Source organism: Nicotiana tabacum, chromosome 4 (genome assembly GCF_000715075.1).
Source record: "Nicotiana tabacum cultivar K326 chromosome 4, ASM71507v2, whole genome shotgun sequence".
NCBI lineage: Eukaryota > Viridiplantae > Streptophyta > Magnoliopsida > Solanales > Solanaceae > Nicotiana > Nicotiana tabacum.
In genome coordinates, this window is record NC_134083.1 from 124,957,386 (window position 1) to 124,985,274 (window position 27,889).

Below are 27,889 nucleotides of genomic sequence, written 5' to 3' on the forward strand. Positions count from 1 at the left end.
GAAGTATCATGAAGACAAGTCATTTGTGCTAGATTTAAATTCAGTGGATTTGGATGAGAATCTAGCTTATGAAGAAGAGTCGATGGTAATCTTGGATAGGCAGGTTTGGAAGTTGAGGTCGAAAGAGATTACATCAGTGAAGGTTCATTGGAGGGGTCAATCGGTCGAGGAAGCGACTTTGGAGACCGAGCATGATATACGAGCAGATATCCTCATCTTTTTGGCATTTCAGGTATTATTCTAAAATCTATTCGAGGAGGAACGTTTGTTTAAGAGGAGGAGAATATAACGATTTGGCCGGTCATTTTGTGTATTAGAGCCTTGTTCACCATTTGATGCTTCCTGTAATTTCTTTTGATATTTGTGACTTGCGGGGATGGTTAGTTTGATTTTGGAAAGGCTTGAAAAAGAATTGGAACACTTAGTTTTATTTTTGGAAGCTTAAATTGTAAGAGTTGATCAAGGTTTGAATTTTGAGTAGACGACCTCAGATTTGTGATTTGATAGTTCCAATAGGTTTGTATGGTGATTTTGTACTTGGGCATATATTCAGATTTGGATTTGGAAATTCCTAGAAAGGATTTAGCTCTATTTGTCAACGTTAGCAATTTAAAGATTTGGAGAGTTCATGAATTTGATCAGGAATTGACTTTGATGTTATCAGACTCCGTTTGGAGTTTCGGGATCTTGAATAGGTTCATTTGCTAGATTGAAATATATGTGCAGATTTTGGTTATGATCCAGAATGTCTAAGTGTCAATCAGATGCGTTCGGCGAAGTTGGAATGTTTGAAAGTTAAGAGATGGATTCGATCTTCAAATCTTGGTTTTATTATTATTTTTCTTATATTTCGAGCCTTGACGCAAGTTTATAGGAAGTATATGGACTTGTTGGCATGATTAGACGAGGTCGCAGAGGGCTCGGGGTGAGATTCTCACCACCTAGAGCATGCTTGAAGATCTACTGATTTTCGGGTGTCTGGTATTCATCGCATTCATGAACGGTGTCTCGCGTTCTAAATGAAGGAATTGGGATAGGGGGATGTTATTCTTCGAGTTTGCAGAAGGGGAGCCGCGTTCGCAATGAAAGAGCTGAGGCTGAGTGAAGAGCCTTCACGTTCGCGAAGGGCTTGTCGCATTCGCGAAGAGGAGAGTGAAATGGCCTTCGTGTTCGCGATGCTTCTGTCGCGTCCGTGAAGTGGGATTTTTGGCAGAGGCGTATTTTTTCTTCGTAGATGCGAGTCTTGAGCCGTGTTCATGAAGGGTGATGCTGGGTAGACTATTAAGTTGTTATTTCGGTATTTTATCCCATTATCTCATATTTTGAACCATAGACTTAGAGAAGGGCAATTTTTAGGGAGCGTTTCATAGAAGACAAGAGAAAGTGATTACTTGATTTTGATTATATCTTATATTTTCATCGATTTCCACACTTTAATCACCGAAATTTAAAGAGAAAATTGAGATTTTTGCCTACATCTTAAGATAATGTATTTCTGATATTTGAGGGTCGATTTGAACTCGGTTCTGAAATTTAATCACATATTTGGACTTGTGAGGTTATGGGTAGTAGGGATCTACCCTTTGACTCAAGTTTTGAACAAGTGGGTCCATGTTATATTTGTTGACTTTGGAGATTTATTAAAGATTGAAGCTTTATTGTTTGAAATTAATTTTTATAGCTTTGTTTGATGTTATTGAGTTGTATTTGACTAGATTCGAGTCGTTTGGAGGTTTATTTAAGTAGAAAAGTTATTTTGGAAGGTTGAAGTTATTACTGGGTGGAGGTAAGTCTCTTGTCTATCCTTGTAAGAGAGAATTTTACCCATATGTGATTCATTTGCTACTTGTTACTTGATTTAGGAGCCATGTATATGCGAGGTGACGAGCGTATATGCGTAGCTAGGTTATGGACATATCCAGTAGAGGTGGCTTATGATTATATCTTGTTTGGAATATGTGAATGTATTATCCATGTTTCGATAATTCTTTGACTACCTAATGACCCATAATTATGGTTTAGGGGCATGCTTGTGGTTATAACTTGTTAACTTTAGACATAAAAGATTATTTTTCCATGTTGAAATTTTTTGTTAATATGTAGTCATACACTTGTCTTAGATACTTCATGATTTGGTATTTATGTGGCTTAATTTATTCATGTTAAATAATATGACTGGACTAATGCATGTTGAGCTAGATTGTTGAGCCGTTGTGATAAATTAAATTATACGATTAGCCATAACCATCTTTTAACCATATGGCTTTCATCCGCATCTTTATTGTCATGTCTGGTACTTCTTTATTATATTACTTCATACACATGTGCATAATTGGAGAGTTGAATAATATGAAAAGATGAGAATTTTGTCACCAAGAACATGGTGAGCGGGTGTTGATAATTAATGATATTGTATTTGGATCGGTTTTGAGGCAGGGTTTAGCGGTATGGATAGCTTGTACTCATACTATACTTTTTGTATATTTTTGTACAGGTTTTGAGGCAGGGTTTAGCGGTATCCATTGAGATGAGAAGGAGTATTTAGTTGGAGACTTCGCGATGAGCTACTTTACTTGATTTGATATGCAGCACATGGAGTCCCCTTTTCCTACTTATTTATATCTGTCTATATATTTGTATTTTCGTATAGATGTTGTATTTAGTTGAGATTATATATACTCTTGTTAGATACTTGTGACGATATTGTGATACATGATCTTGGGAGAGTTTGTGAGATAGTTGTATTCGTATTTAGACATTGTTTGGGATTCATGTACTTTTGATATTAATTTAAGACTTATTCCGCCTTGTTATTATATCATAAATCAGTTAATGGCTTAATTATTGGATTCTATTGTTGTTGTTGAGTGTTGGTTTGCCTAGTAAGCAGGTTAGGTGTCATCACGATCATTGGTGAGATTTTGGGTCGTGACAGTTTGGCTCAAAAACTTTCTAAGAGAGTTGGTTTTAGTTTTCACTATTCAATTAGTAACACTTTATTGTGATAATTGTGGTGCAGTTGCGAATTCGAAAGAATCACTAATCCATAAAAGGGGTAAGCACATTGAATGTAAATATCATTTAATTTGAGACATAGTACAAAGAGGTGATATGGTAGTCACCAAGATTGAGTCGGAGAACAACTTGATGGACCCATTTACTAAGAGCTTGCCACAAAAGACTTTTGATAGGCATATAAAGGAAATGGGTGTTAAAGTTGTTGTAACGACCCCAAATCCACTAGTCGTGATGGAACCTAACCTAGCTAGTTAAGTCAATTAACCACTAACCAATTTCAATAATAATTAATAAAGCGATTAAGTAAAGAAATATATGAATCTTATACATTTCCCAAGGACTGGTAGTACAAATCATGAGCTTCTAAGAATAGAGTATACAAAGCTGAAATGAAATAAATACATCGTCTGTTTGAAAAAAGGTACATAAACAGAATTTTTATAGATCTAAGGCTACCATGAACAAGAGGCAGCTACAACCTGGACACAGGTACATCTTCAATACCGGCTCCCGCCGATCACAACAACGTTAGCAGTCAATATCTGCACACAAGGTGCAAGAGTGTAGTATGAGTACAATACCAATATTCCAAAACAGTTCATAACAACATAGTATAAGTAACAAACGAGTATCTCAGAAATAAAAGGCTCAGTTCTTTCACAGTTCCAGAAAAATAGGCATTTCTTTTCAAGTATTTCAGTAAAAACCCAAATCTTTTATCGAAAAAGCTAAAATACGAGTTAGTTTGAAAACTGTGATTTTTCCCAAAAATCCTGTCAACAATAAATAAGATGTTTCATTTACCTTTCAGATAGCAATTGTAAGACGCCTCTCTATGCCCATATGTAAAAATGTATGAGAAGTCATAAATGACGTGATACTATACAGCATGAGGAAAAATGCATCTCTATGCCTGTATGTCAAGTGTGCATGCCAAATAGGATGCAAATCAGTGATAAAGATCATATGCATACTCTCAGAGTATCAATTTACTTCGTCCTCCCAGTCACTCAGCACTCGACACTCGCACTCAGTAGGTACCTGCGCTCACTGGGGGTGTGTAGACTCCGGAGGGGCTCCTACAGCCCAAGGACAACTCACATGCTGCACGGACAACTCACGTGCCATAATATCAATATCTACGGACAACTCAGATGCTGTACGGATAACTCATGTGCTATAGTAAGCAAATCTTACCCGCTGCGGCGTGCAGCCCGATCCCATAATCATCCTCACAACCAGGCCCTCGGCCTCACTCGGTCATCAATCTCTCCGGTCTCTCAGGCTCACAATATCATGATACCAGCCCGAAAATAATGATATGATGCCAGAATAAATAACAACAGGGACTGAGATATGATATGCATATGAATGCGTATGCTTGAGTATGTAATGCAATGAAAGTAGATTACTCAACAACAGAAATGACCTCAGTGGGTCCCAACAGGATAAGCATGTAGCCTAGACATGGTTTCTAACATAATCACAGCTTGATAACTCTAGCACGTAGAGATTTCATGATTTCAGACAAGTTCAAATAACTACGTGGACAGTTGCAGCCAGTGGATGCTGAGGATTATTGGCCGCCAGAACCATTTAAAATGGTGTGTAACAAGGATTATGTGCGTCAACGGCAAGTACAAAAAAGAACGCATATACGGAACTAAATGGATGTTGATGATACCATTTATGCGCGTAAATATGGCATATGTTCCCAAACAGGACACGACCGCCGTAAATGTCTCTCAGCTGGTTTGGAAAGCGGTGGTAATTCAGCTCCAGGTGGAAGTTCATCCAATAAACCCAATTATCAAGGATAAACTTAGAGTTTTATTGGAGTAATTTTGTTGTACTAAATTTATGTAAATGTTCAGGTTGCAAAATGTATGAAATAAAATTATGTTTCCAATGAGGTTAAATCTAATTGAAATTTAGCATTAAAGATTCAATACAACAATTTAACATACGCCCCAAGAAATAAAAAACAATTGTCATTCGCCATTATCATCGTTGTCTGGCACTATTTCATTGTCACCGTCTTCGTCTTCTTCGTCAACATCTTATACGCACCCTTCGGGACCAAGGGCATCGTAATCTAGGCCCCAGTTGACATACATTTCTCGTATTTGATCATATCATCAATAAGACCACTTGCTTGATTTCTATAACAATATGGGACTCATACATCCAATATCTGTGGTAGAAACTTAGGTAGTCCCTCCCACTCGACAACTGTTGGGAAAACAGGATAATCATTGTCTCTATGCAATTTTTTATTTTTTAATAAATCCCAGTACTGATCCTCTGCTCCTTCCAGGTAGTTAAGATCATCCATTGCATGATGAACAACTAGTGCCTTTTCCATCTCTAGAATCTCCTTCATCAAATGCCAAATCACTGCTGGTTCATCTTTGTGTGTGTTTGTTTGGAAGGTTGCAGACAGTGCTTGTGGTACAACAAGCCCATGCCAGTGACATAGTACTTCATAATCACATCGTTTTGAGTAAAGGGGAAGCCATTGTAGTTTTTCGCCCCAAATTCGCATACCTTCAGGCTTTGTAGAATGCGCTTCGCCCTCAATAATGTGCCCTACAACTTTGAGATCAGTGTGTATATTGATAGGCTTATTTTCCAAGGGTCGCAGAACACCATACCACTTGTCATCAACCAAATCAGTATAGCAACCTAGCATATTCTTTTCAAGGTATGGATCGATTGTGTTATGGCGTGTTCTATGTGGATCTTTTGAACTACCTTTACCTTTTTGCCTCTTTGTAAACCACTTATTAAATATTAGTGGCATTTCTGAATTGGATGTTATAATGGTTCTTCAAATGGTATTTGAATACTGATCTCTTGGTTCAACTTAAGAAGAACTAAGCTGCACGAACTTGTATATTAAACGTAGCGCATCACCAATATGCGTTAAGTATATTGTCATGTCGACCTGAAAAAGTTGTCGGCCTAAAAACGTTGTTGACCTAAAATGCTAGACCCACTTGTACCCGAAAGAATCATTATCACGCGAAACATAGCGCCTCACCAATATGCGCTATGTGTATTGTCATGTCAACCTGAAAAAGTTGTCGGCTTGAAAAAGCTATTGACCTGAAATGCTGGACCCACTTGTACCCGAAATAATCATTATCACGCGAAACATAGTGCCTCGCCAATATGTGCTGTGTGTATTGTCATGTCGACTTGAAAAAGTTGTCGGCCTGAAAATAGTGGACCCACTTGTACCCGAAAGAATCATTATCACGCGAAACATAGCGCCTCACCAATATGCGTTATGTAACCTAAAATCACTCTTAGCTTCCTATAAAAACATCGCGTATTTTAGATATTATTTTCGTCGTATCGAAATGAATAGAAAAACTTTCCATTAATTTTTCATTTTCGAGCATTACGACATGTTTGGACACAATTACGTACCAAGGTGTTACTGTGACAAACGTGTGATTTTGAAGCCATGTTTGTCAAATTGCAATCAGGGGCGCAGACGTTGGATGTGTACACAAGTTGTAAGTTATTATTCTTAGAAGAAATATTTGTTAATACTTTTTATATTACATGTTAATTAATAGTCTTGTGTTATTCTCCCATTGGTAGGATGAAAATCAATGTGGTTTTAAAGAATGGTACGATGAACCCATTAATCAAGAATATTACAAATCATGTTTGCTAAACATTTGGAATCTGACCGGTGAATACGAACTCCAGATCATGAAACTACAAGAACAACTTGCGGCATTGCAGGAGAAACTAAAAGAGGCAGAAGAAGAAAAAAATAGGTTGGAAGAGAAATTTAAGTAGTTGAAGCACAGAATAATGGGCGATAGTGACTAAACAAACACATTGATGCGTTGTGTGTAGTATTTAATTTTTGCGTTGTACGTGTCATGTATTATTTTTAATTGGTAACGAATTTAAATTTTATGTTAAGCTGTCATTTTTTTTTTGTGTTCTAGTGTTAAACTAATAAATAACCCGAGAAATAAAAACACATGCGCAAATTACGTAAAACAGAAATAATGTTGATATTATATATTTAATGTCAAATATACAAATAATAATAAATGTCAATGTGTCCCACAACCTGTATGCTTGAAAACATCGGCTGGCCTGAGGCGCATCCCATCCCGCCCGGCTATGCTATCGGGATCATCCTCATCGTGTCGCCTCTTTATCGGATGATGCGCTGCAGCATAATCATCGGTAAGGTTGGAAGACTTTGTAGAAGCGGTCGTCGGGCCAGCAGTAACCTACAGAATAATAAGATATTTTACTATATGAAATATAAATTACTAACGCATGTGTTAGGAAAAAACAAATTAATGGTCATACCATGGTCTCATCGGGCTCCTAAATAAGATCATCCGTCTCCGGCATGTCAGTATCGGACAATGTGGCCTCCGTGACGGGCGATGACGATGTCTTTAAAAAAAAATAAAAACGCTTTAGATATTACTGACTAATCAATGAGATAAAAACAAATAGAAATAATAGTAATACAAACAAACCTATGCCTGAGTAGCGCCGCAAGGCTCTGTCGGAACATCGAGGTGTACTGGAGTAGATGAAGTATGTGAAAGATCCTCAGCATCCCTCGGTGATGAGCCATAACTCAGTCGTCATCCACTATGCACCTCTCGTGTCAGATGATCATCAGCAACCATCGATGGCTCTGGGGGATCAGGAAAATACCTATCCCACTCCTGTCGCATAATGGTCATGCCCGCGATCAACAATGGAGCTGAGGGGGTCACCTGCGAAGTCCCTGGCGACAGATTAAGGCTGAATGACGGCATATCATGAGGAGCATCGTGTGGATCAGGGTGTTCACCCGGCTGATCATCTCTAATATCCTCCACGGGTGCCTCAACGCCCCCTTGCCGGGGACCCCATCCTAGCCGACCACCACGACCTCGTGGGACACCCCTTCTTCTCTGGCTACACCTGCCATGTCTACCACGTTTAGGCTCCACTGGTGGCCCATGATGGTACTCCTCTGGCGGCACATAAGCAGCCTCGTATCCTAAGCGCTCATCATCTCGGGCACGTCTCAATGTCTCGGCAGCAAGATCAGTAACCCGACGGCCAAACACGTGCAAAGAAGCCGCTCCTCGCCGGTATGCTGTAGTATATGCAGTCCCAACTGGTAGAACTGATATAAGACAATAGCCTGCATAACATGTAAAATATTAATTATGGAAGTATAATGTAACGTTATAAGTAAGTATAACAAATAACATACCAGTGCCTCATGCCTCCCGGCATATAGAATGTACCGACCACCAGCGCGATGAACGGGATTCCCAACGAGAAGTCGGGTAACGCTGCTATACCAACCCATATACTCATGCTCGCCATCCGTATGCTCAGGTGGAGGGTGTGGCGGAATCAAGTCATACCTCTGGTCCCAAAACTCAATCTGGGCCTCTAGCCAGGCCAAGTATGTCTCGTCAACCCTGCAACGATCATCCCTCTAGTAATATGTCCTAACCTAAGTAGGCGGAATAGGTACAAGCTGCGGTCGACCAAACTGGCGAAGGACTCGCTTGGTGGCATGATGCTCGCCTATATGGAGACATATGAGTGGGACGGAGGAGCTCCACAGAACTCGGCCGCGGTAACAATAATCGGGCAAACTAGCTATGAGCGCGTCGTTGTATGGCCTCCATACGAATTATTTATTAAACACAAGAATCATGAGTAAACGCAACACATATAAAGCTAAGCCAAGTAAGCTTAAGTATATATGTATTTGCGCCCCTTCAAGCAAATCCAACAAATCCCTGTAATAGGGGAGATGATGTCGAGCCTCGACCTCGCGTCCGTAGCCTCGCCTATCAACCTACCTCCAAGCTGAAGGAAGAAACGGTGGAGGTGGTTCATCTAGAGTAATCGGTGGTAGAGGTGGCTGGAACTGCAGGAACCGCTCCCAGGCCCAAACCTAATATAGATTGTGGACATAAAATTTAAGGTATTTTTTCACTATGTATGTTATAATCATGAAAAGAATTGACTATGTTTTCACTTGCAGCAGTGGTAAAAATCCGGCAACGTCTCTCTGGGTGCCCATGCACGCCCGACACATCTGCCTATATAGGTAACCTAGAATAGCTGCACCCTAGCTGTAACCAGGTAAATCATCTAGTCGCTCCAGATGGTGTAGAAATCTCAAGCTGACTAGGTTTTTCGAAGTGGTCGGGAACAGTACACCACCAAACATCAGCAACAGCAACAATCTCGTGTGCCGGTCGATATCCTCCGGCGGTGAATCATCCGTAATGTCCGCATCCATCGCCGCCAGATGCTGCCGAATGGGCGTCAGCTGCAATCGACTGGGCCCAGTCAATGCAGTCAACTCCGCTGGTTGGAAACCAGTGAGCCGCTGCAACATATGCAGGTAATGCACTCCCCTATAGTCTCTAAGAGCAAGCGGGTTAGCTACATGTAATCCATTGACAGGCAGCCCGAAAAGAACCTTCATGTCCTCAAGTGTGATGGTCGCCTCGCCGATAGGTAGATTAAACGTGTGCGTCTCCGGTCGCCACCGCTCTATCATAGCCGTGATCAGTGGCGGATTCAGAATTTTCATCAAGGGGTGTCAAAATATAAATAATTAGATACATCAAAAAGTCAAGGGGAGTCAACGTATAATAAATATACATAAAATAAAATAAAAATTATCTAGTAAAATAGTATAATTTTTCGGCGAAGGGGTATCGCTTGAAACCCCTTGCTTCAATGTGGCTCCACCACTGGCCGTGATCAACGCCCAGTCGAACTATAACCGGCCGATCTCTATGATCCTGTAGAAACCCATATCCTGAAGGCGTCTAACTATATGGGGATGGAGTAGGTGGTCCCTACTAAACTCCCACAAATCATCTATACGTCTGTAGCGGAATGTTTGGGCCAGACACTGCCCAGACACTGCCCATCCCAGATGTATGAAGACCTATGGTTGCCTTGTAGCAACTGTAGCTCTCGAGATGCAGGTCCGGAATGCACATGGGAACCTCCGTGACGATGTCTGTAAATTGAACAATATTAATTAAAATATTTTTCTTTTTGATTGCTTAACATCTTTAAATATATTGCAATATCTTTTATATTAATATTTAATCGATATTTTTAATATATTATTACTTAGGTAGATACATTTTCTATATTATTATTTTATATGTTAGTTTATTAAATTATTTTATATGTTAGTTTATTATATTATTTTATATATTAGTTTATTATTTTATATGTTTGTTTTTTATTTTATATGTTAGTTTCTTACTCAGCTATTTTTGGGTATAATAGAATTAAATAATTAATTTTTATAATTATACATGATATAATTAATAAGTATTCATATAAAAATACTTAGTTTGACAAATATTATTATTTTTTATGTTATTTTCTTACATTTGTTGACTAAAATTCGAGAGAGTTTGTGTTTGAACTATCATCTTTTGTTTAGATATTTTTGGGGTTAACAGATAATTAAATGATTAATTTTAATAACTACAAAGATAATTTAGTAATTATTCATATAACAGATACTTAGGTTGATAAATATTTTATATTAATATTTCATATGTTAGTTTCCAACATTTTTTCACTAAAGTAACACTACTCAAAATGGCCATGAACAAAGTCAACAACCATTAGCTAAAATTTATTATTAGTTTTACTACGCTAAAGGGCACTACATTATAATTACGAGTACAACATAACACAAAAGTGTACTAAACAACAATAAAGTCGCATATTAATATACGTACAACAATAAAATCCAAATAACATTAATTATTCATAAAATAATAATTTATCTATTTTACTAATTTTTAAGCACATAAATAATCTAATCCAGATAAAAAAATAAAAAATAAATTAAATCACAAAACAATCACGAAAAAATATAGACCACAGTAAAAAATAACTAATAAATATTTTTTATAACAACTAATAACATTAATTATTCATAAATAATAATTTATCTATTTTACTAATTTTTAGCACATAAATAATCTAATATGGATAAAAAATAATAAATTAATTAAATCACAAAATAATCATGAAAAAATATAGACCACAATAAAAAATAATTAATACGCATTTTTTATACATGAATTTTACCAAAAAACAAGTTGGAATAACTCGATTTAAATGTGAAAATGATAGCATGAGTCAATGAACCAATTCTTTCCAAGAAAAAGAAAAAAGAAAGCGGAGGAACATGACATGACTGATCACGTCAGTGGGGTAGTATACTTATATCTGGATATAGGTTAATCAAATCCATGTAAGAAAAATTTGACATCTACTGTCGCAGGTGCAGTGCAAGAAGGTCTAAAGCATTTGAAAAAGGTGATAGTTTGTCGTAGTGGTTAAATGCCAAAATTCAGCAAAGAACAGTAAATAACTTGGATTATATTATGTTGTCTGCAAAAAAAATGATATGTCGGATTAAAGCTGGACACCATGAAAAGGATAGTTTGGCCTTTCTTAATACATCATCAATTTTCTTTATCTTGACACTTCTGGTTGGAGGAGCATTTGCAGCTTTTGAGAGTGTATAAGAACAGTGTTAGCTACATGAAATCTCTGAATTTGGATGCTTTATGTAGTGCCCATAGCACATGCAATGGTCGACTTCTTCCCAAATTAGTTTCCATTTTGTTAATTAAACCAAGTAGGCTTGCCGACCGGTGGGGCCAAAGTTGGATATATGGACACAACAATATACATAGACGTATGATGTGTTATACACAGATATTGTCACGGTCCAAAATTATGTGCAATTGACACCTAACGAGCTATAACCAGCTAGGTGTAACCATTACTAATTGTTGGTGTTATGTGCATGCTAATATTACAAAAATAATATTTAAGTACATTATTTTTTGTGAGGTAGTGACTATAGTTGGTAAGAAAGTGGTCATTATTTTTGATGTAACTCATGAAATCACTAATACCATGATCTATCACTAATTACTCACTAAAGGTTAAATTTTTTAACCATCAATCACATTCTATAATTTTATTATCCCACTATATGGAAAAATATTTATATTTATAAATAGTGGTGTTTCTTCCTTGTGTTGTGGATGAGAAAAGTGTTGTAGTGTACATAAAAAAAGTGTGGTTGATGTAGTGAAAAAGAGAGTTGAGAATAGGAGAAAATCTAAGTCTCCGACGTATTCTTCACAAAAGAGAATATTATTTTGTTGAATGAAGGTGTTCATTTTGGTGGAGGTTTGGACTCAACAACTTGTTCAAAGTTTGTTCGAGTCATACGACATTGTCGGGCTGTTATATCCTGGAGGGGGCAAGTCAAGAGTATTACTGATGGACCGGTGAAGATGCTACCGCATTGGACTTGAATCTCCTTAAAGAGAGCGAGATATCTGCGCCCCAACCTCAAGAATATTTATTATTATTCTTCATCTTATTTTTTTACTGTAATTACTTGTAATTATATCAACAATTTTAAGTAGATTCATTTTTTATGCGGTTAAAAAAATAGCGGATGTCAAAGTAAAAGTTCACTCTTTCTATGTGATGCAAACGTAAAAACTTTTCTACCTACTCAACTCAGGCGATGGAAAGGTAAATTTTATACCTAATATTATTCATGAATATTATATGATGATATTTTCATGAAAATACTTTTTTTATTAAATTCAAGAAATAGTGAGGGTCAAAGAAGTTAGAAAAAATCTGATATGAAAAAATTGATTCCTGCATGATTGATAATTAATTTAATCAAAAAGTGTGATAAGTTCATCTTTCATAGGTCTTGGAATAATTCACATGTTATTTTGTGCCTCTGTGTTGATAATTTATTAATATTTGGCTCTAACATGAATATTATTGGAGACACTAAAATCATGCTAGTAGCTATTTTGACCCGAATGTTCGGGTGAGGTAAATTTTATTTTTTGAATAAAAATTATTAGAACAAGTGATGAAATTTTTCTTGATCAGTCACATAATATTGAAATTGTTTTGATAAAATATATTTTTTTGATTGCAAGCATGTTGTAACTCCTTTTGATTCAAATGTTCACTTATTTTCTGTACAAAGTGACAATGACGTGATAAATCAAAAGAAAAATGTTAGCTTAATGGTAAGCTTGAGATATGTGACTGATTGCACTCCGCATGCAGTAGAAGTACATAGCATGTTTACAAGCAAGTCAGGTAATAAACATTATCATGCTATAACAAGAGTTATTAATTGTACCAAAACTTATGGCTTGTTTATAAAAAATATTCTATTGTACTCAAAAGCTTTTCTGATGCAAATTGGAACAATTTATCTTGTAGTTCCTGTTCTTCTACAAGTTATATTTTTGCTTTGAGAGGTAATGCTATTTGTTGGAAATCAAAAAAGAAAATAATAATTGATAACTCTAACATGGAGGATGAACTAATTGCTTTAGTTTTAGCTATTGAGGAAGCGAATTGATTGAGAGATTTATTATTTCAAATTCTTAATTTTGAAAAACCAATTCCTCCTATTTTAATTCATTGTGATAACGTTACTGCTATTGGTAGAGTACAAAACCGTTATTACAATGGTAAATCCAGACCTATAAGGAGAAAAAAAAGTACTGTAAAATTATATTTGGCATTTGCTACCATTAATGTTGATTATGTTAAATCTTGTGATAATCTTACAGACCCACTGACTAAGGCCTTAGCAAGAGAAAAGGTCTGGAGCACATTGATGAGGATGGGATTGAAGCCCATAAATTCATAAGTCATATATGAGAAAACCCAACTCGGGGACTAGAGCCTATAATCAAGTTCAACGGGAAGAACGAACGATATGATGAATTTTTATGAAATGCATTATTATATTTATTTTATATTCCCTTCATACGCTGTGAGTGCATTTATGCTGTAATGATTTGCGAGGTTGAGTTTTTATTAACTCTTAATGAAAATTTGTAGCTCGATCGTTACAGTGTTAGAGTTATAGGAGCACCCTTGACAGATTTCATATATGTGAGTATAGAAGTAGGCCGCTTCTTATGAGAATTGAGCTTATTCTCAAAAACACTCATAAAAACTGGGATATCACAATGCCATAATGTGCTGGCTAATAAAGCTCATGTCAACACCTTGATTATTATGTGTAAGTAGTGATACTTTTTTTTCTTAAGCAGTTATAGTTCAAGACCGAGACCACTGCGACTCTGGAGTAAAGATTATCATTTTACTAAGTGGAGGTTCAATGCAGAGCACACATTCATTATGCATAATAGTCTCCCTTCAACTGATAAACTCTCTTGTTTTAATATTAAAATGAGTGGGAGAATATTGGTGTTATGTGCATTTTAATATTAAAATAATAATATTAAAGTGCATTATTTTTTGTGAGCTAGTGGCTATAACTGGCAAGAAAGTGGTCATTATCTTTTGTGTAACTCATGAAATAACTAACACCATGATGTACCACTAACTACTCACTAAAAGGTATTTTGTAACCACCAACCATGTTATGCAATTTTATTATTCCATTAGTTTATTATTTATTCTATGAAAGAAATTTTACACTTATAAATAGTGGTGTTTCTTTCTTGTGTTGTGGATGAGAAAAATATTATAGTGTGCATGAAAAAAGTGTGGTTGATGTAATGAAAAAAAAAGTTAAAAAAAAGGAGGAAATCTAAGTCTCTAACTTATTCTCTACAAAAGAGAATATTTTTTTGTTGAAGGAAGGTGTTCATTTTGGTGGAGCTTTGGACTCAACAACTTATCCAGAGTTTGTTCGAATCATACGAAATTGACGGGTCGTTGTAACCAGGAGAGGACAAGTCAAGAGTATTACTGCTGGACTGTAACGACCCGACCGGTCATTTTGAGTATTTGCACTTCGCTCGATAGTTTTCGGGCATGAGTAGCTCTGTATGATATATTATGACTTATGTGAATCGTCGGTGTTGGTTTTCAGGTTATTTAGAACCGGTTTGGAAAAATAAATTTCATGTTTGAAGCTTTAAGTTGGAAGAGTTGACCAAGTTTGACTTTTGTGTATTTAACCCCGGAACGAAGTTTTGATGGTTCCGTTAGGTTCGGATGGTAATTTTGGACTCGGGTGTATGTCCGGATTGGTATTTGGATATTTCTAGAAGGATTCGGCACTAATTGGCGAAAGTTGAAAATTTGAAGGTTTGGAAGTTCATAAGTGTAACCGAGAGTTGACTTTGATGATATCGGATTTGAATTGTGATTTCGAAAATTAGAATAGCTTCATTATGTCATTTGGGACTTATGTACAAAATTTGAGTTCATTCCGGGTTGATTTGATATGTTTCGGCGAGGGGTTTTGGAAGTTGAAAGTTCAAAAGTTTATTAAGTTCGATTTGAGGTGCGATTCATCGTTTTGATATTGTTATGTGTGATTTGAGGCCTCGGATAATTTCATGTTATGTTATGGGACTTGTTGGTATGTTCGAATTGAGTCCCGAGGGGCTCGGGTGAATTTCTGATAGGTCTGGGTTGTGTTGCACTCGTTTTTGATGTTTCGACGTCGTTTCTTCAAGTATAAATGGTACCACATTAAGAAAATGAGATCCAATTTCTATTTATATTGAATCATTAGATCCGTATCGTAATTACAGAGCCATAGCAAAAAGAATCATCGAATTTGGACATCGTATGAGGAGTTTATGGTCATTTTACTAAGAATTGAGTTGCTAGAGTTTTTAGATTAATTATGCAATTGTCACTGACTTAGTATTTAAAAATCTGCACTATTTTCAAATATTGAAACCAACATATCTCATTCATTATAAGGTCAAATAGAGTGATTCAAAATTCTAACTTGACTGAAATTTCACAACGAATCAAAAGCGAAGTTCGGGATCGTTTGGGACATGAAACGAGGCAAAACAGCTGGACAAAAATATTTAATATCGATGATTTGTTCATTTGGTCATATTTTGAGGCTATTTTCACCATATGAATTGAGGTAAGTATTCTCTACTCGATTTGTGTTATATTTCGTGAATCTACCTTCATTTTTGGTAATTGAATTGTGAATTTTAAAGAAAAAATTAGGGGGATTTTGTCCAAAGTTTCATAAAGTGAAAATTTTCAGTTTTGAGCATCGATTCGCAGTCGGATTTGGGTGAAACTAGTATGGTTGAACTTGTAATTGAATGGGTTATCGGATTTTATGAGTTTTGTTGGGTTCCGAGGCACGGGCCCGGGTTTGAAATTTTGGTCGATTTTGGGATTTTGATTAAAGATTCAACCTTTATCGTTTGGGTTTGTTTTCTTTTGCATTATTTGATGTATTTGAGCTGCTTTTGGCTAGTTTCGAACCGTTCAAAGGTTGGTACGCGCGTGATGGCATCTTTGGAGCATCGTTTAGCTTGCTTGGTATTGGATTTAGCTTGTTCGAGGTAAGTAACACTTCTAAATTTGGTATTGAGGGTATGAACCCTGAATATACGTGTTATGTGTTTGGTGTTGAGGTGACGCATATGCTAGGTGACGGGCGTGTGGGCGTACACCGTGTGAATTGTAACTTTGTTATTTCTGTGGTACTCTGTAGTTATCTGATCTTATCTATAACCATGAAATCTCTACATACTAGAGCTATTGAGCTGTGATCCATGTTAAAAATCATGTGTAGGCTACATGCTTATTTTGTTAGGACCCACTGAGGTCATTTCTGCTGTTGAGTTATTTGCTTATATTGTAATTACATACTCAATCGTACGCATTCATATGAAAATCATATCTCAGTCTCTGTTATCATTTATTGATACATCACATCATTATTGTTGGACTGATTTCATGACATTGTGAGCCCGAGAGACTGGAGAGATTGATGACTGAGCGAGGCTGAAGGCCTTATTATGAGGATATTGATGGGATCAGGCTGCACGCCGTAGTAAGAAATATTGATTTATGATTTGAGCGGGCTGCACGCCGTATCAGATGTTATTGATTTACACTATGATTGGCTTGTTATAGCGCTTGGGCTAAAGGAGCCCCTTCGGAGTCTGTACACACCTCAGTGAGTACATATACCTACTGAGTGCGAGTGCCGAGGGACTGGGAGGATTGAGCGACTGTGAGGACTGAGTGACTGTGAGGATATGAGCGATTGGGAGGACTGAGTGCATTGATTCACCAAGAGTATACATATGGTTTCATCACTGCATTGTATTACAGTTGGCATGCATACATTGACATGTACGCATAGAGATGTACGTTCCTCATATCATTTGATAATGAAATATCTTACCTGTTGTTGGAAGTTTTTGGAAAAAATTACAGTTTTCAAACTTACTCATATTTTTGGCGTTTTCAGTAAAAGATTTGGAATTTACTATTATACTTGGAAAGCATGCATATTTTCAGTAACTGTGAACGAGCTGAGCATCATATCTTTGTGTTGCTTCTTGTACCATCTTATTTATATTGATGTGAACTATTGCTGGTTATTGGAGTTGGACTCTGACCCTTGTCCCAACTCCTCACTACTTTCAACCTAAGGTTAGGTTTGTTATTTATTGAGTACATGGGGTCGGTTTTACTCATATTACACTTCTGCACCTTGCGTGCAGATATTGGATGACGATGTTAATGTGTATGGCAGGAGCTAAATTTGAAGATATACTTGCGTTCCAGTTACAGTTGCCTCTTATCCTTGGTAGCTTTAGAATTTTAATCTGTTCATGTATATTTCAAACAGATGATGTATTTACTTCAGACCAACTTTTTAAACTCTAAATCTTAGAAGTTCATGATTTATACTACCAGTCCTAGAGAATTCTTTGTATAATAGTTCAGCTGTATTATCATTTCTCCTCTTAATGAACCTCATTAAAATGGATAGTTATTAATTGACTTACCTAGTGAGTTGGGTTAGGTGCTATCACGACTAGTAGAATTTTGGATCGTGACAAGTTGGTATCAGAGCTCTAGGTTCATAGGTTCTATAAGTCATGAGCAAGTGTCTAGTAGGGTCTTGCGGATCGATATGATTGTGCTCTTTTATGTTGTTTATTGGTGAAATGAAGTAGATTTTCATGTCTTGTTGATGTGTTCAGACTCAGGAAGATTAAGGGATTGTGTAGTAGTTGTGGTTGTGAAAGGATATACAGAGATGTCAGTTTGAGGCTAAGTAAGTGGGTTATCACCTACGGGATAATCTACGGATGTGTGATCCTTTATGATGTCGTGTGGAGGCTTTCTTTTCTACCAGTGGGTTATATGTGTTGCGATTTGAGTTTGGATCGATTGAGAAAGTTGACTTGACTGTCACAATGATGAATGCGGGCTTAACAAATGATTTGCGGGCTTAACGGATGATTTAAGGTATTTTATGGGTAGTGTTACACGAGCTTATGAAGGATTTAGTTGAATCTCACTACGGTATTATGACAGTAATAGATTATGGGCATTGTGAGTTATCGAACGTTTTGATCTATGGCTTTGAGCCAAGTGGGGGGGTTGCTATTGACTATTTGATTGCATGGTTACATGATGCATTGGTTTCAGCCTGAGGCATACTTGTGGATCGGTTATGACTTGTAGTGGCTGGTTTTGAGGATGACTTAAGCAAGAAAATTTCTAGATGCAGGTGTATTACACTTTATTGGTATATGGGAATCATGCAATGATTGCGTTGCTATTCATGAAGGATGTAGTGTGCATGGAGTAGGAATTTGCTCGATTGCGTTAAGAGGGAGTTACTTATTTGGGTGTTGTCGTGCTAATAGGGCACAAGTTGTTCGGCCCATTTAGGCGGTACAATTTAGAATTGAGCATAGTGGATGACTCTCGAGAAGATTCTAATGGATTCAAGATTCATATGTGGCATTTGAGGATTTTTCGGATTGGTATATGGCTAGAATTTGAGATTTGCATCGGATGGTGTCGGGACTTGTGGAATTTTTATATCATTATGGATTCTATATTTCAGTATCAAGAAGGTGAAGGAAATGAATTTAGATTCACAGAAGGTCTCTTCAGAGTGGGTGTCTCGGTTGTGGTACTTTTGGGGTGCTTAAGAGGGAATACAACGGCTTATGGGCCTTGGGGCGGTGTGATTTTATGCTAGGATCTCTGGTGGTGAGCTTTGGGTAGGATCGTGGTGTTCTGGCACGGAGAAGTGTGAACTTGAGGGTAATTAGGAAGGAACTCGGAGAAATAGGACAACCTTGTAGTAGGTTGGATCAGCACTATAATGGATATGATTAGTTCTTTCGGTACTTATGATGTGGTGAGTCTCTACAGGTGTTTTGTGGCAATACTCTTGGGTTTGGCGACCCGTGTGGCTTGGTTGAGTTAGAGAGATTCAGTTCTGATGGCTTGATTACGTGTTAATGGGTGTCGAAGAGTTTTCGATGGTTTTCACCACAGTTTGAGATGGATATTTCCTACCGACGTGAGGAGCATGATGTGTATTATGATTTTCTCCCGGATGTGATCAATGGAAGGTTTCTGACTGACCGGGTATGTATCCTTCTTGTGACTTAGAGTGGATTATGAGATCCTCGTAATTTTCATATAATGGCATGACTGATGCGGTGCATTGTGTGGGATTAAGATTTGTGTGTGTAAGGTCACTGTAGAGTTTTGAGGGGAAGGTCATGAATCCTTAGGCAACATGGACTATTTCAGATGTCTAGATGAATGATATTACTATTTGGTATTGCTTGAGAAGAGTGTACATTCTAGAAGGTGCACTGTGTTTTGACTTATGGACGCTTCATTGATATTGTGGTACTCACCTAGTTGATCGACTGCTGATATTCAGACTTTGCTATGTGGCACGGAAGAATTATAGAAGTATTCCTCGTGATATGATCGCGTGTGATAGATGTGTTAGACATTCGAGCGGTGGAGTTGGGATAAGATGTGGCGATTCATGTGTTCTATGGATTTGGAGACTGAGAGTTCTCAGAAGCAGGTTGTTTCATGGTTACGGATTGTGAAGATGTAGCCAAGCTAGCCATATGATAGTATGTGTTATGATTAGGTCATTGTGGACCTTCGGATGGTTATTTACCTATTTGTGGATGGCCAAAGTTGATTTGGGGCCCATTTGGTAGACCCAATGAGGATGTGTATTCTACACCGGGTCGGATTGGTTGACTCTGTATTGCTATTGTTGAGGGATGTGCCATTCGGTTAGAGTTGAGCTTATTCGTGTTCTGATATGATCTAAGAGTTACTCCTCTATGCTACGAGGGGGTTGTGATTTATTGGTTATATGCACACATGGTGCGACCTGTTTGGGCCTTATAGCAAAATTCGAGCGAGATAGTGATTGGGGTGTTGAATGGTTGGTTGCGCCTTGGTTATGTTCTCTCCGGGCTGTGGTATATTATGTTATTTGCTTCTCCATGGCTATGGTCGTGCACTTCGTGTATTTGATGTCGAATTGCGTGTAGTTGTTGATTTTGAGCATTGTGGCTTGAGGTATTTCATATGGACCGGTGTTTGGATTAGTTCCACGCATTGCAGCGAAGTTATGTTGGGATATTATCCTTTGTGTTAGATTAGTATGTCTTGGTTCTATTATGTATGATGGGTTCATAGCATTGCGGTTGTGGTAGTACTTGTTGAGTTTGCGGGATGGTCCTCTCATTTGAGTCATTTATTTATGGGTTCATTTGAGTTGTTGCTTATTGGTGCACGGATTGCACAGGCTGTGATTCTAGGTAGTATTGGTGTGTCATGTCAATAGGATAGTTGGACTTGATAAAGTAAGGTCATTGGACCTGGAATGGGTGCTATCAGATTTGTTTGCGGTATATTTGGAAGGATAATGTCGCTAATCGGCTTAGAAATTTGCTATAGTTCATGTCGAAGGAGAGGGAGCTCCATGACTTGTTGATATGATAAGTGGTTATGCGTTTCTGCGTGTTTCTTTCATCATTGGCAGTGTACGGAGGTTTTAGAATGAGGTTTTGATTGATATGAGGTTTGTTACCGGTGTCGGGTTTGTTTTGAGAGGCTATTATGATTGGGAATTATTGCTACGAGTATGCGAGTTGGTGATATATCATGTGATTACATCTTGGGTTATGTTTATGGTTTGAAACAGTTTGGTCAGACTTATACAGTGTGTAAATACGAGATTTGAGTCCTGCAAGGAATTCCAAGTGTTGGGAATTGGATTCTAAGGCTTACGGTCTAAGGTTAAAGTAATGATCTTCAGTTAGGTTGTGTTGTCAGGATTATATGGATTAGGGTGGTGTGGGATCACCCTGATTATGTGCATTGTAAGGTTACACGGCGATTTGATGGCTTTGGAACGACTCTGGGCACGTTCGAGGACGAACGTATGTTTAAGTGGGGGAGAATGTAACGACCCGACCGGTCGTTTTGAGTATTTGCACTTCGCTCGGTAGTTTGAGGGCATGATTAGCTCCATATGATGTATTATGACTTATGTGAATCGTCAGTGTTGGTTTTCAGGTTATTCAGAACCAATTTGGAAGAATGAATTTTATGTTTGAAGCTTTAAGTTGGAAGAGTTGTCCAAGTTTGACTTTTGTGTATTTAACCCCGGAATGGAGTTTTGATGGCCCAGTTAGGTCCGGATAGTGATTTTGGACTCGGGCGTATGCCCGGATTGGCATTTGGATATTTCTAGAAGGATTCGGCACTAATTGGCGAAAGTTAGAAATTTGAAGGTTTGGAAGTTCATAAGTGTGACTGAGAGTTGACTTTGATAATATCAGATTCGAATTGTGGTTTCGGTAATTGGAATAGCTTCATTATGTCATTTGGGACTTGTGTGCAAAATTTGAGTTCATTCCGGGTTGATTTGATGTATTTCGGCGCGGGTTTTGGAAGTTGAAAGTTTAAAAGTTAATTAAGTTCGATTTGAGGTGCGATTCGTCTTTTCGATATTGTTATGCATGATTTGAGGCCTCGGGTAATTCCATGTTATGTTATGGGACTTGTTGGTATATTCGGACGGGGTCCCGAGGGGCTCGGGTGAGTTTCGGATAGGTTTGGGTTGTGTTGCACTTGTTTTTGATGTTTCGGCGTCCTTTCTTCAAGCATAAATGGTACCACATTAAGCAATCGAGCTCCAATTTCTGTTTTTATTGAAGCATTACATTCGTATCATAATTACGGAGCCATAGAAAAAACAATCGTCGAATTTAGATATCGTATGAAGAGTTTATGGTCATTTTACTAAGAATTGGGTTGCTAGATTTTTCAGATTAATTACGAAATTGCCACTGCCTTCGTATTTAAAAATATGCACTATTTCCAAATATTGAAACAAATATATCTCCTTCATTATAATGTCAAATGGAGTGATTCAAAAGTAAGTTTTCGGATCATTTGGCACACGAAACAAGGCAGAACAGTTGGAAACAAATATTTAATATCGAGAGTTTGTTCATTTGGTCATATTTTGAGTTGGGGAACTCGGATTTGGGCAATGTTTGAGGCAATTCTTACCATATGAATTGGGGTAAGTGTTCTCTACTCGATTTTGGTTATATTTCGTGAATCTATCTTCATTTTTGGTAATTAAATTGTGAATTTTAAAGAGAAAATGAGGGGGGGGGGGAGTTAAACTAGTATGGTTAGACTCGTAATTGATTGGGTGGTCGGATTTTGTGAATTTTGCCGGGTTCCGAGGTGCGGACCCGGGTTTGACTTTTTGGTCGATTTTGGGATTTTGATTAAAGATTCGACATTTATCGGTTGAGTTTGTTTCCTTTGGCATTATTTGATGTATTTGAGTTGCTTTTGGCTAGTTTCGAGTTGTTCGGAGGTCGGTACGCGCGTGATGGCATCTTTGGAGCATCGTTTGGCTTGCTCGGTATTGGATATGGCTTGTTCGAGGTAAGTAGCACTTCTAAACTTGGTGCTGAGGGTATGAACCCTAAATATATGTGTTATGTGTTTGGTGTTGAGGTGGCGCACATGCTAGGTGACGGGCGTGTGAGCGTGCACCGTGTGAATTGTAACTCTGTTATTTCTGCGGTACTATGTAGTTACCTGATATTATCTGTAACCATGAAATCTCTACATACTAGAGCTATTAAGCTGTAATCCATGTTAGAAACCATGTCTAGGCTACATGCTTATTCTGTTGGGACCCACGGAGGTCATTTCTGCTATTGAGTTATTTGCTTACATTGCAATTATATACTCAGTCGTACGCATTCATATGCATATCATATCTCAGTCCTTGTTATCATTTATTGATACATCACATCATTATTGTTGGGCTGATTTCATGACATTGTGAGCCCGAGAGACTGGAGAGATTGATGATTGAGCGAGGCCAAGGGCCTTATTGTGAGGATATTGATGGGATCGGGCTATACGCCGCAATAAGTATTATTAATTTATGATTTATGCCATGATTGGCTTGTTATAGCACTTGGGCTGAAGGAGCCCCTCCGGAGTCTGTACACACCCCATTGAGCGCATGTACCTACTGAGTGCGAGTGTCGAGTGCGAGTGCTGAGTGCGAGTGCCGAGTGACTGAGAGGATTGAGTGACTGTGAGCACTGAGTGACTATGAGGATATGAGTGATTAGGAGGACTGATTGCATTGATTCACCGAGACTATGCATATGGTTTTGTCACTGCATTGTATTATAGTTGGCATGCATACATTGACTTGTGCCATTTGATAATGAAATATCTTACCTGTTGTAGAAGTTTTTGGGGAAAATCACAGTTTTCAAACTTACTCATATTATTTGGTGTTTTCGGTGAAAGATTTGAAATTTACTGTTATACTTGGAAAGAATGCCTATTTTCAGTAACTGTGAACGAGCTGAGCATCATATCTTTGAGTTATTTCTTGTACTATCTTATTTATATTGATGTGAACTGTTGCTGGTTATTGGCGTTGGACTCTAACCCTTGTCCCAGATCATCACTACTTTCAACCTAAGGTTAGGTTTGTTACTTATTGAGTACATGGGGCGGTTGTACTCATACTACACTTCTGCACTTTGCGTGCAGATGTTGGGTATTGATATTGCTGTGTATGGCGGGAGCTAGATTTGAAGATGTACCTGCGTTCCAGTTATAGCTGCCTCTTGTCCTTGGTAGCTTTAGAATTTTAATCTGTTCATGTATATTTCAAACAGATAATGTATTTACTTCATACCAGCTTTGTAAACTCTAAATCTTAGAATCTCATGATTTATACTACTAGTCCTTGGGAATTCTTTGTATAATAGTTCAATTGTATTATCATTTCTCCTCTTAAGAATCTCATTAAAATGGATAGTTCTTAATTGACTTACCTAGCGGGTTAGGTTATGTGCCATCACGACTAGTCGAATTTTGGATCGTGACATGGACCGATGAAGATGCTACCGCAGTGAACTTGAATCTCAAAGAAAGCGAGATATCCTCACCTCAACCTGAATAATATTTATTTATTTTTCTTCGTCTTATTATTCAACTGCAATTACTTGTAATTTCACTAACCATAATTAAACCATTAAAAGAACTCATAACTCATAACAAATCAAATAAGCGATATCTCAATCCAATGGAAGTCTTAGAATACAACATAGAGTCTTAAATTATATCATAACTCACAATACAATAGCCAATGAGCATCTAGGATAGAACTTGGTATGAGCGATCAGGGACATAGCCCGAAATAAAATCTAAAGGAAAAATAACGTCTACCACCACGAAGAGAATGTGGTTGAGATCAGGTATGTCCCGCAATATCACTAGAGTCAATTGTTGAGATGCACGGTCTAGTAAGATCATCAACCCGCTTTTCTATCTTACCCCATGGAGAAAATCTTCAAAAATAAATTGCATGAAAACAAATAATATATGTAGCCCGTTATATAAATAACCATAACAGGTACACATAAGCTTCAAATGATAACCATAATAGGTATAACAACCATAGCAGGTATATCAACAAACAAGCATGAGTCATATTAATCAAACACATATGCATACTAGACCCTCGTGTGTGCACCCATTAGATCAACGATAGGCCATTTGCAGATAGGACGACAGGGCACTCTACTGTAAGTCCTTCATAGATAGGACTGCTAGACTAATCACATAGGCCCTCATAGGATGGCTAAACCAAGACATAGGCCCTCACACCCTAGGTGCTAGACCAACTAACCAATGGGTCCATAGGCAGATAAAAATGCTAGACCAGTATAATAGGTCCTCATGGGGAGTCCACTAGACTAGGCATCATAATCTCAGTATCAACACATTTCAGCAAAGCAAATACAATATTTCGTACAAGCAAACTACAACATTTGATGAGTATCACATGATACAAGCTATTAAACACGTATACCAGCGTCATATAACCCTAGCTTGCATCATGTCAATCCAAAAAAAAGGATGACATGCTCATTTTATTAAAATTTAAGTATACCTCTTATAACTCAACAACATCATGTTTGTATCGACTTGGCCCGTCGTTTTGAGTACTAGCTTTTCTTTCTATGTTTCAAGACTTTTTCTAGCTTTATTTGATAATTTATGACTTGCGTGTATGCTCCGTATCGATTTTCGAAAAATATAAATGTGAATTTTTAAAGAAAATGTGATTTGTGACTTAAAATAAGGCTTGAGTTGACCACAATCAACGTTCTTTGTAAGCAACCTCAGATCGATGTTTTGACGATTCCGGTAGGTTTGTATGATGATTTTGGACTTGTATATATGTTTGGTTGGGGTCCCGAGTGACCCCGAGCATATTTCGACGCATTATGTAAAAACTTAAAAAATTGAGTTTCAAAGTTAAAAATCTTGAGTTTTGGTGATCGATTCTTGATATTTGATATTATTTTAATGATGTGAGATAGAGAGCAAGTTTATATGATGTTATTACACTTGTGTGTATGCTTGATTTGGATCCCGAGGGGCTCGGGTGTATTTTAGATACTTAGCGGACTGATTTTTGTTTTGCTTAGAAGGAATGTTGGTGCACCAGGTCTGCAGGTCTCGCATTTGCGAGAACCTGTCCGCAAATGCGAGCCTCACAAAAGGCGCGCATTTGCGATGCTGGAGGGGGATGGGTCAGCTTCTCTTTTGCGAAGCTCTTTCCGCAAATGTGACAGTGGAGGGTTTCACATTTGCGAGTTGAATGTTGCATTTGCGACTGAGAAGAACTGGGGCGGACTCGCATTTACGAGGTTTTGTCCGCATTTGAAAACTCTCTGGTTTTGCATTTGCGATAATTTCATCGCTTTTGCGATATCAGCAGGCTCAGAGACTTTTAGCTTTTGCGAAGTGATAATCGCAATTGCGATCACCGCAATTGCGAACTATGGTTTGCAATTGCGATATCTGTAGCTGAGTAAATTGTGGGGATTTCAAAACTTATCTTATTATTCACCATTTCTCAATCCTAAACACTCTAGAGGCGATTTTTGAAGAACTTTTTCTTCCCAAATTCATTGGTAAACAACCCTAATTCATTTTCTATCAATTCTCCATTTCTTTTCATAAGTTTTTAACATCAAATCTACGAATTTAATGGTAGAAATTAGGGCTTTTGGGTATAATATAAGGATTTTAGAAATTTGAGATTTAGACCCCAAATTGAGGTTGGATTTCAAAACAAATTATATATCCGTACTCGGGGGTGAATGTGTAATCGGATTTTGGTCCAAATCTTAGATTTCGACCACGTGGGGTCCGGATTGACGTTTGAGATTTTGGCCAATATTGAACCTTTATTGATTGGGAATATTTTCTTTAACATTATTTGACTCAGTAGATGATATTTGACTAGGTTTTGATTGTTTTGAGGAGTATTTCTAAGGAAGCCGGTATTAGATTGTGAAAATTATTTCGAAATGAGGTAAGTGTCTTGCTTAGATTTGTTGGGGGAATTTTTTCTACTAATTAATATTATTTTCTACATTCGGGGATGATGCATATACGAGATGACGAGCGTATATCCATGTGCCAGGGTTTCCATATTCGGGAGGGGAAAATTATATGCTTTCTTTGTGCTTTGATAAACTCGGTGATTCTTCGGCTTATGCTTTATTTAATTCTATGATTAATAAACTCCATTAACTGTGTTAAAAATCATGTTAGAACATATGACATCTTAAAGGATTTAATGTTTTCGGACTGTTTACATACTTAATTGACGGTAGTATCATGAACACCCATTTATACCTGCTATTGACTTGCTACCTGAGCTTCTTTATCTGTAATAAGAGATGAGGATTGGGGTCTTAGGGCTATGTTTGGCACAGGTTTTATTTTCGTTCACTTGATATGATGTTGACACGATGAGTATTGACGTGCGGTGTGAGATAAGATTGGTTGGTTGGTTGTTACCGTGTGAGAAGAATTGGATTTTTCTGTTATGATTACTTGTTCATTAAACACTTACGTGTCCTCTATTTGGGTTCCTATTAATGTTGTTGTTTCGTATGTTACTTTCTTGTTTGTGCTCTTTATATAGTTATCTTTGTGTTCCCTATCTGGCTTGTTACTGTGATATCCTTGTCTCTACCTCGTTTGTTACGGTTACGCTATGCTTTTACTTCATTTACTTCTGCTACATGTCCTCTTTAAATTCATGCATTTACTTATTATTAGTCAACAACTGTTACATGCCTATAATTGTCATATTTTTTACTTGTTAAATGCCTTAACCTGCTACGTGTCTTCACTTACTACATGTCTTCACTTACTACATGCTTTCACTTACTACATGTATTCACTTACTATATGCTTTACTTACCATATGCTTTCACTTATTAAATGCCTTTACTTGCTACACATTTCTACTTGCTACATTATTTTGTATATTGAATGCCTTCATTTGTTCTCTATTCTTACTTGACAAATATCTTTACTCGTTTTATGTCCTACTCTTCTTTGC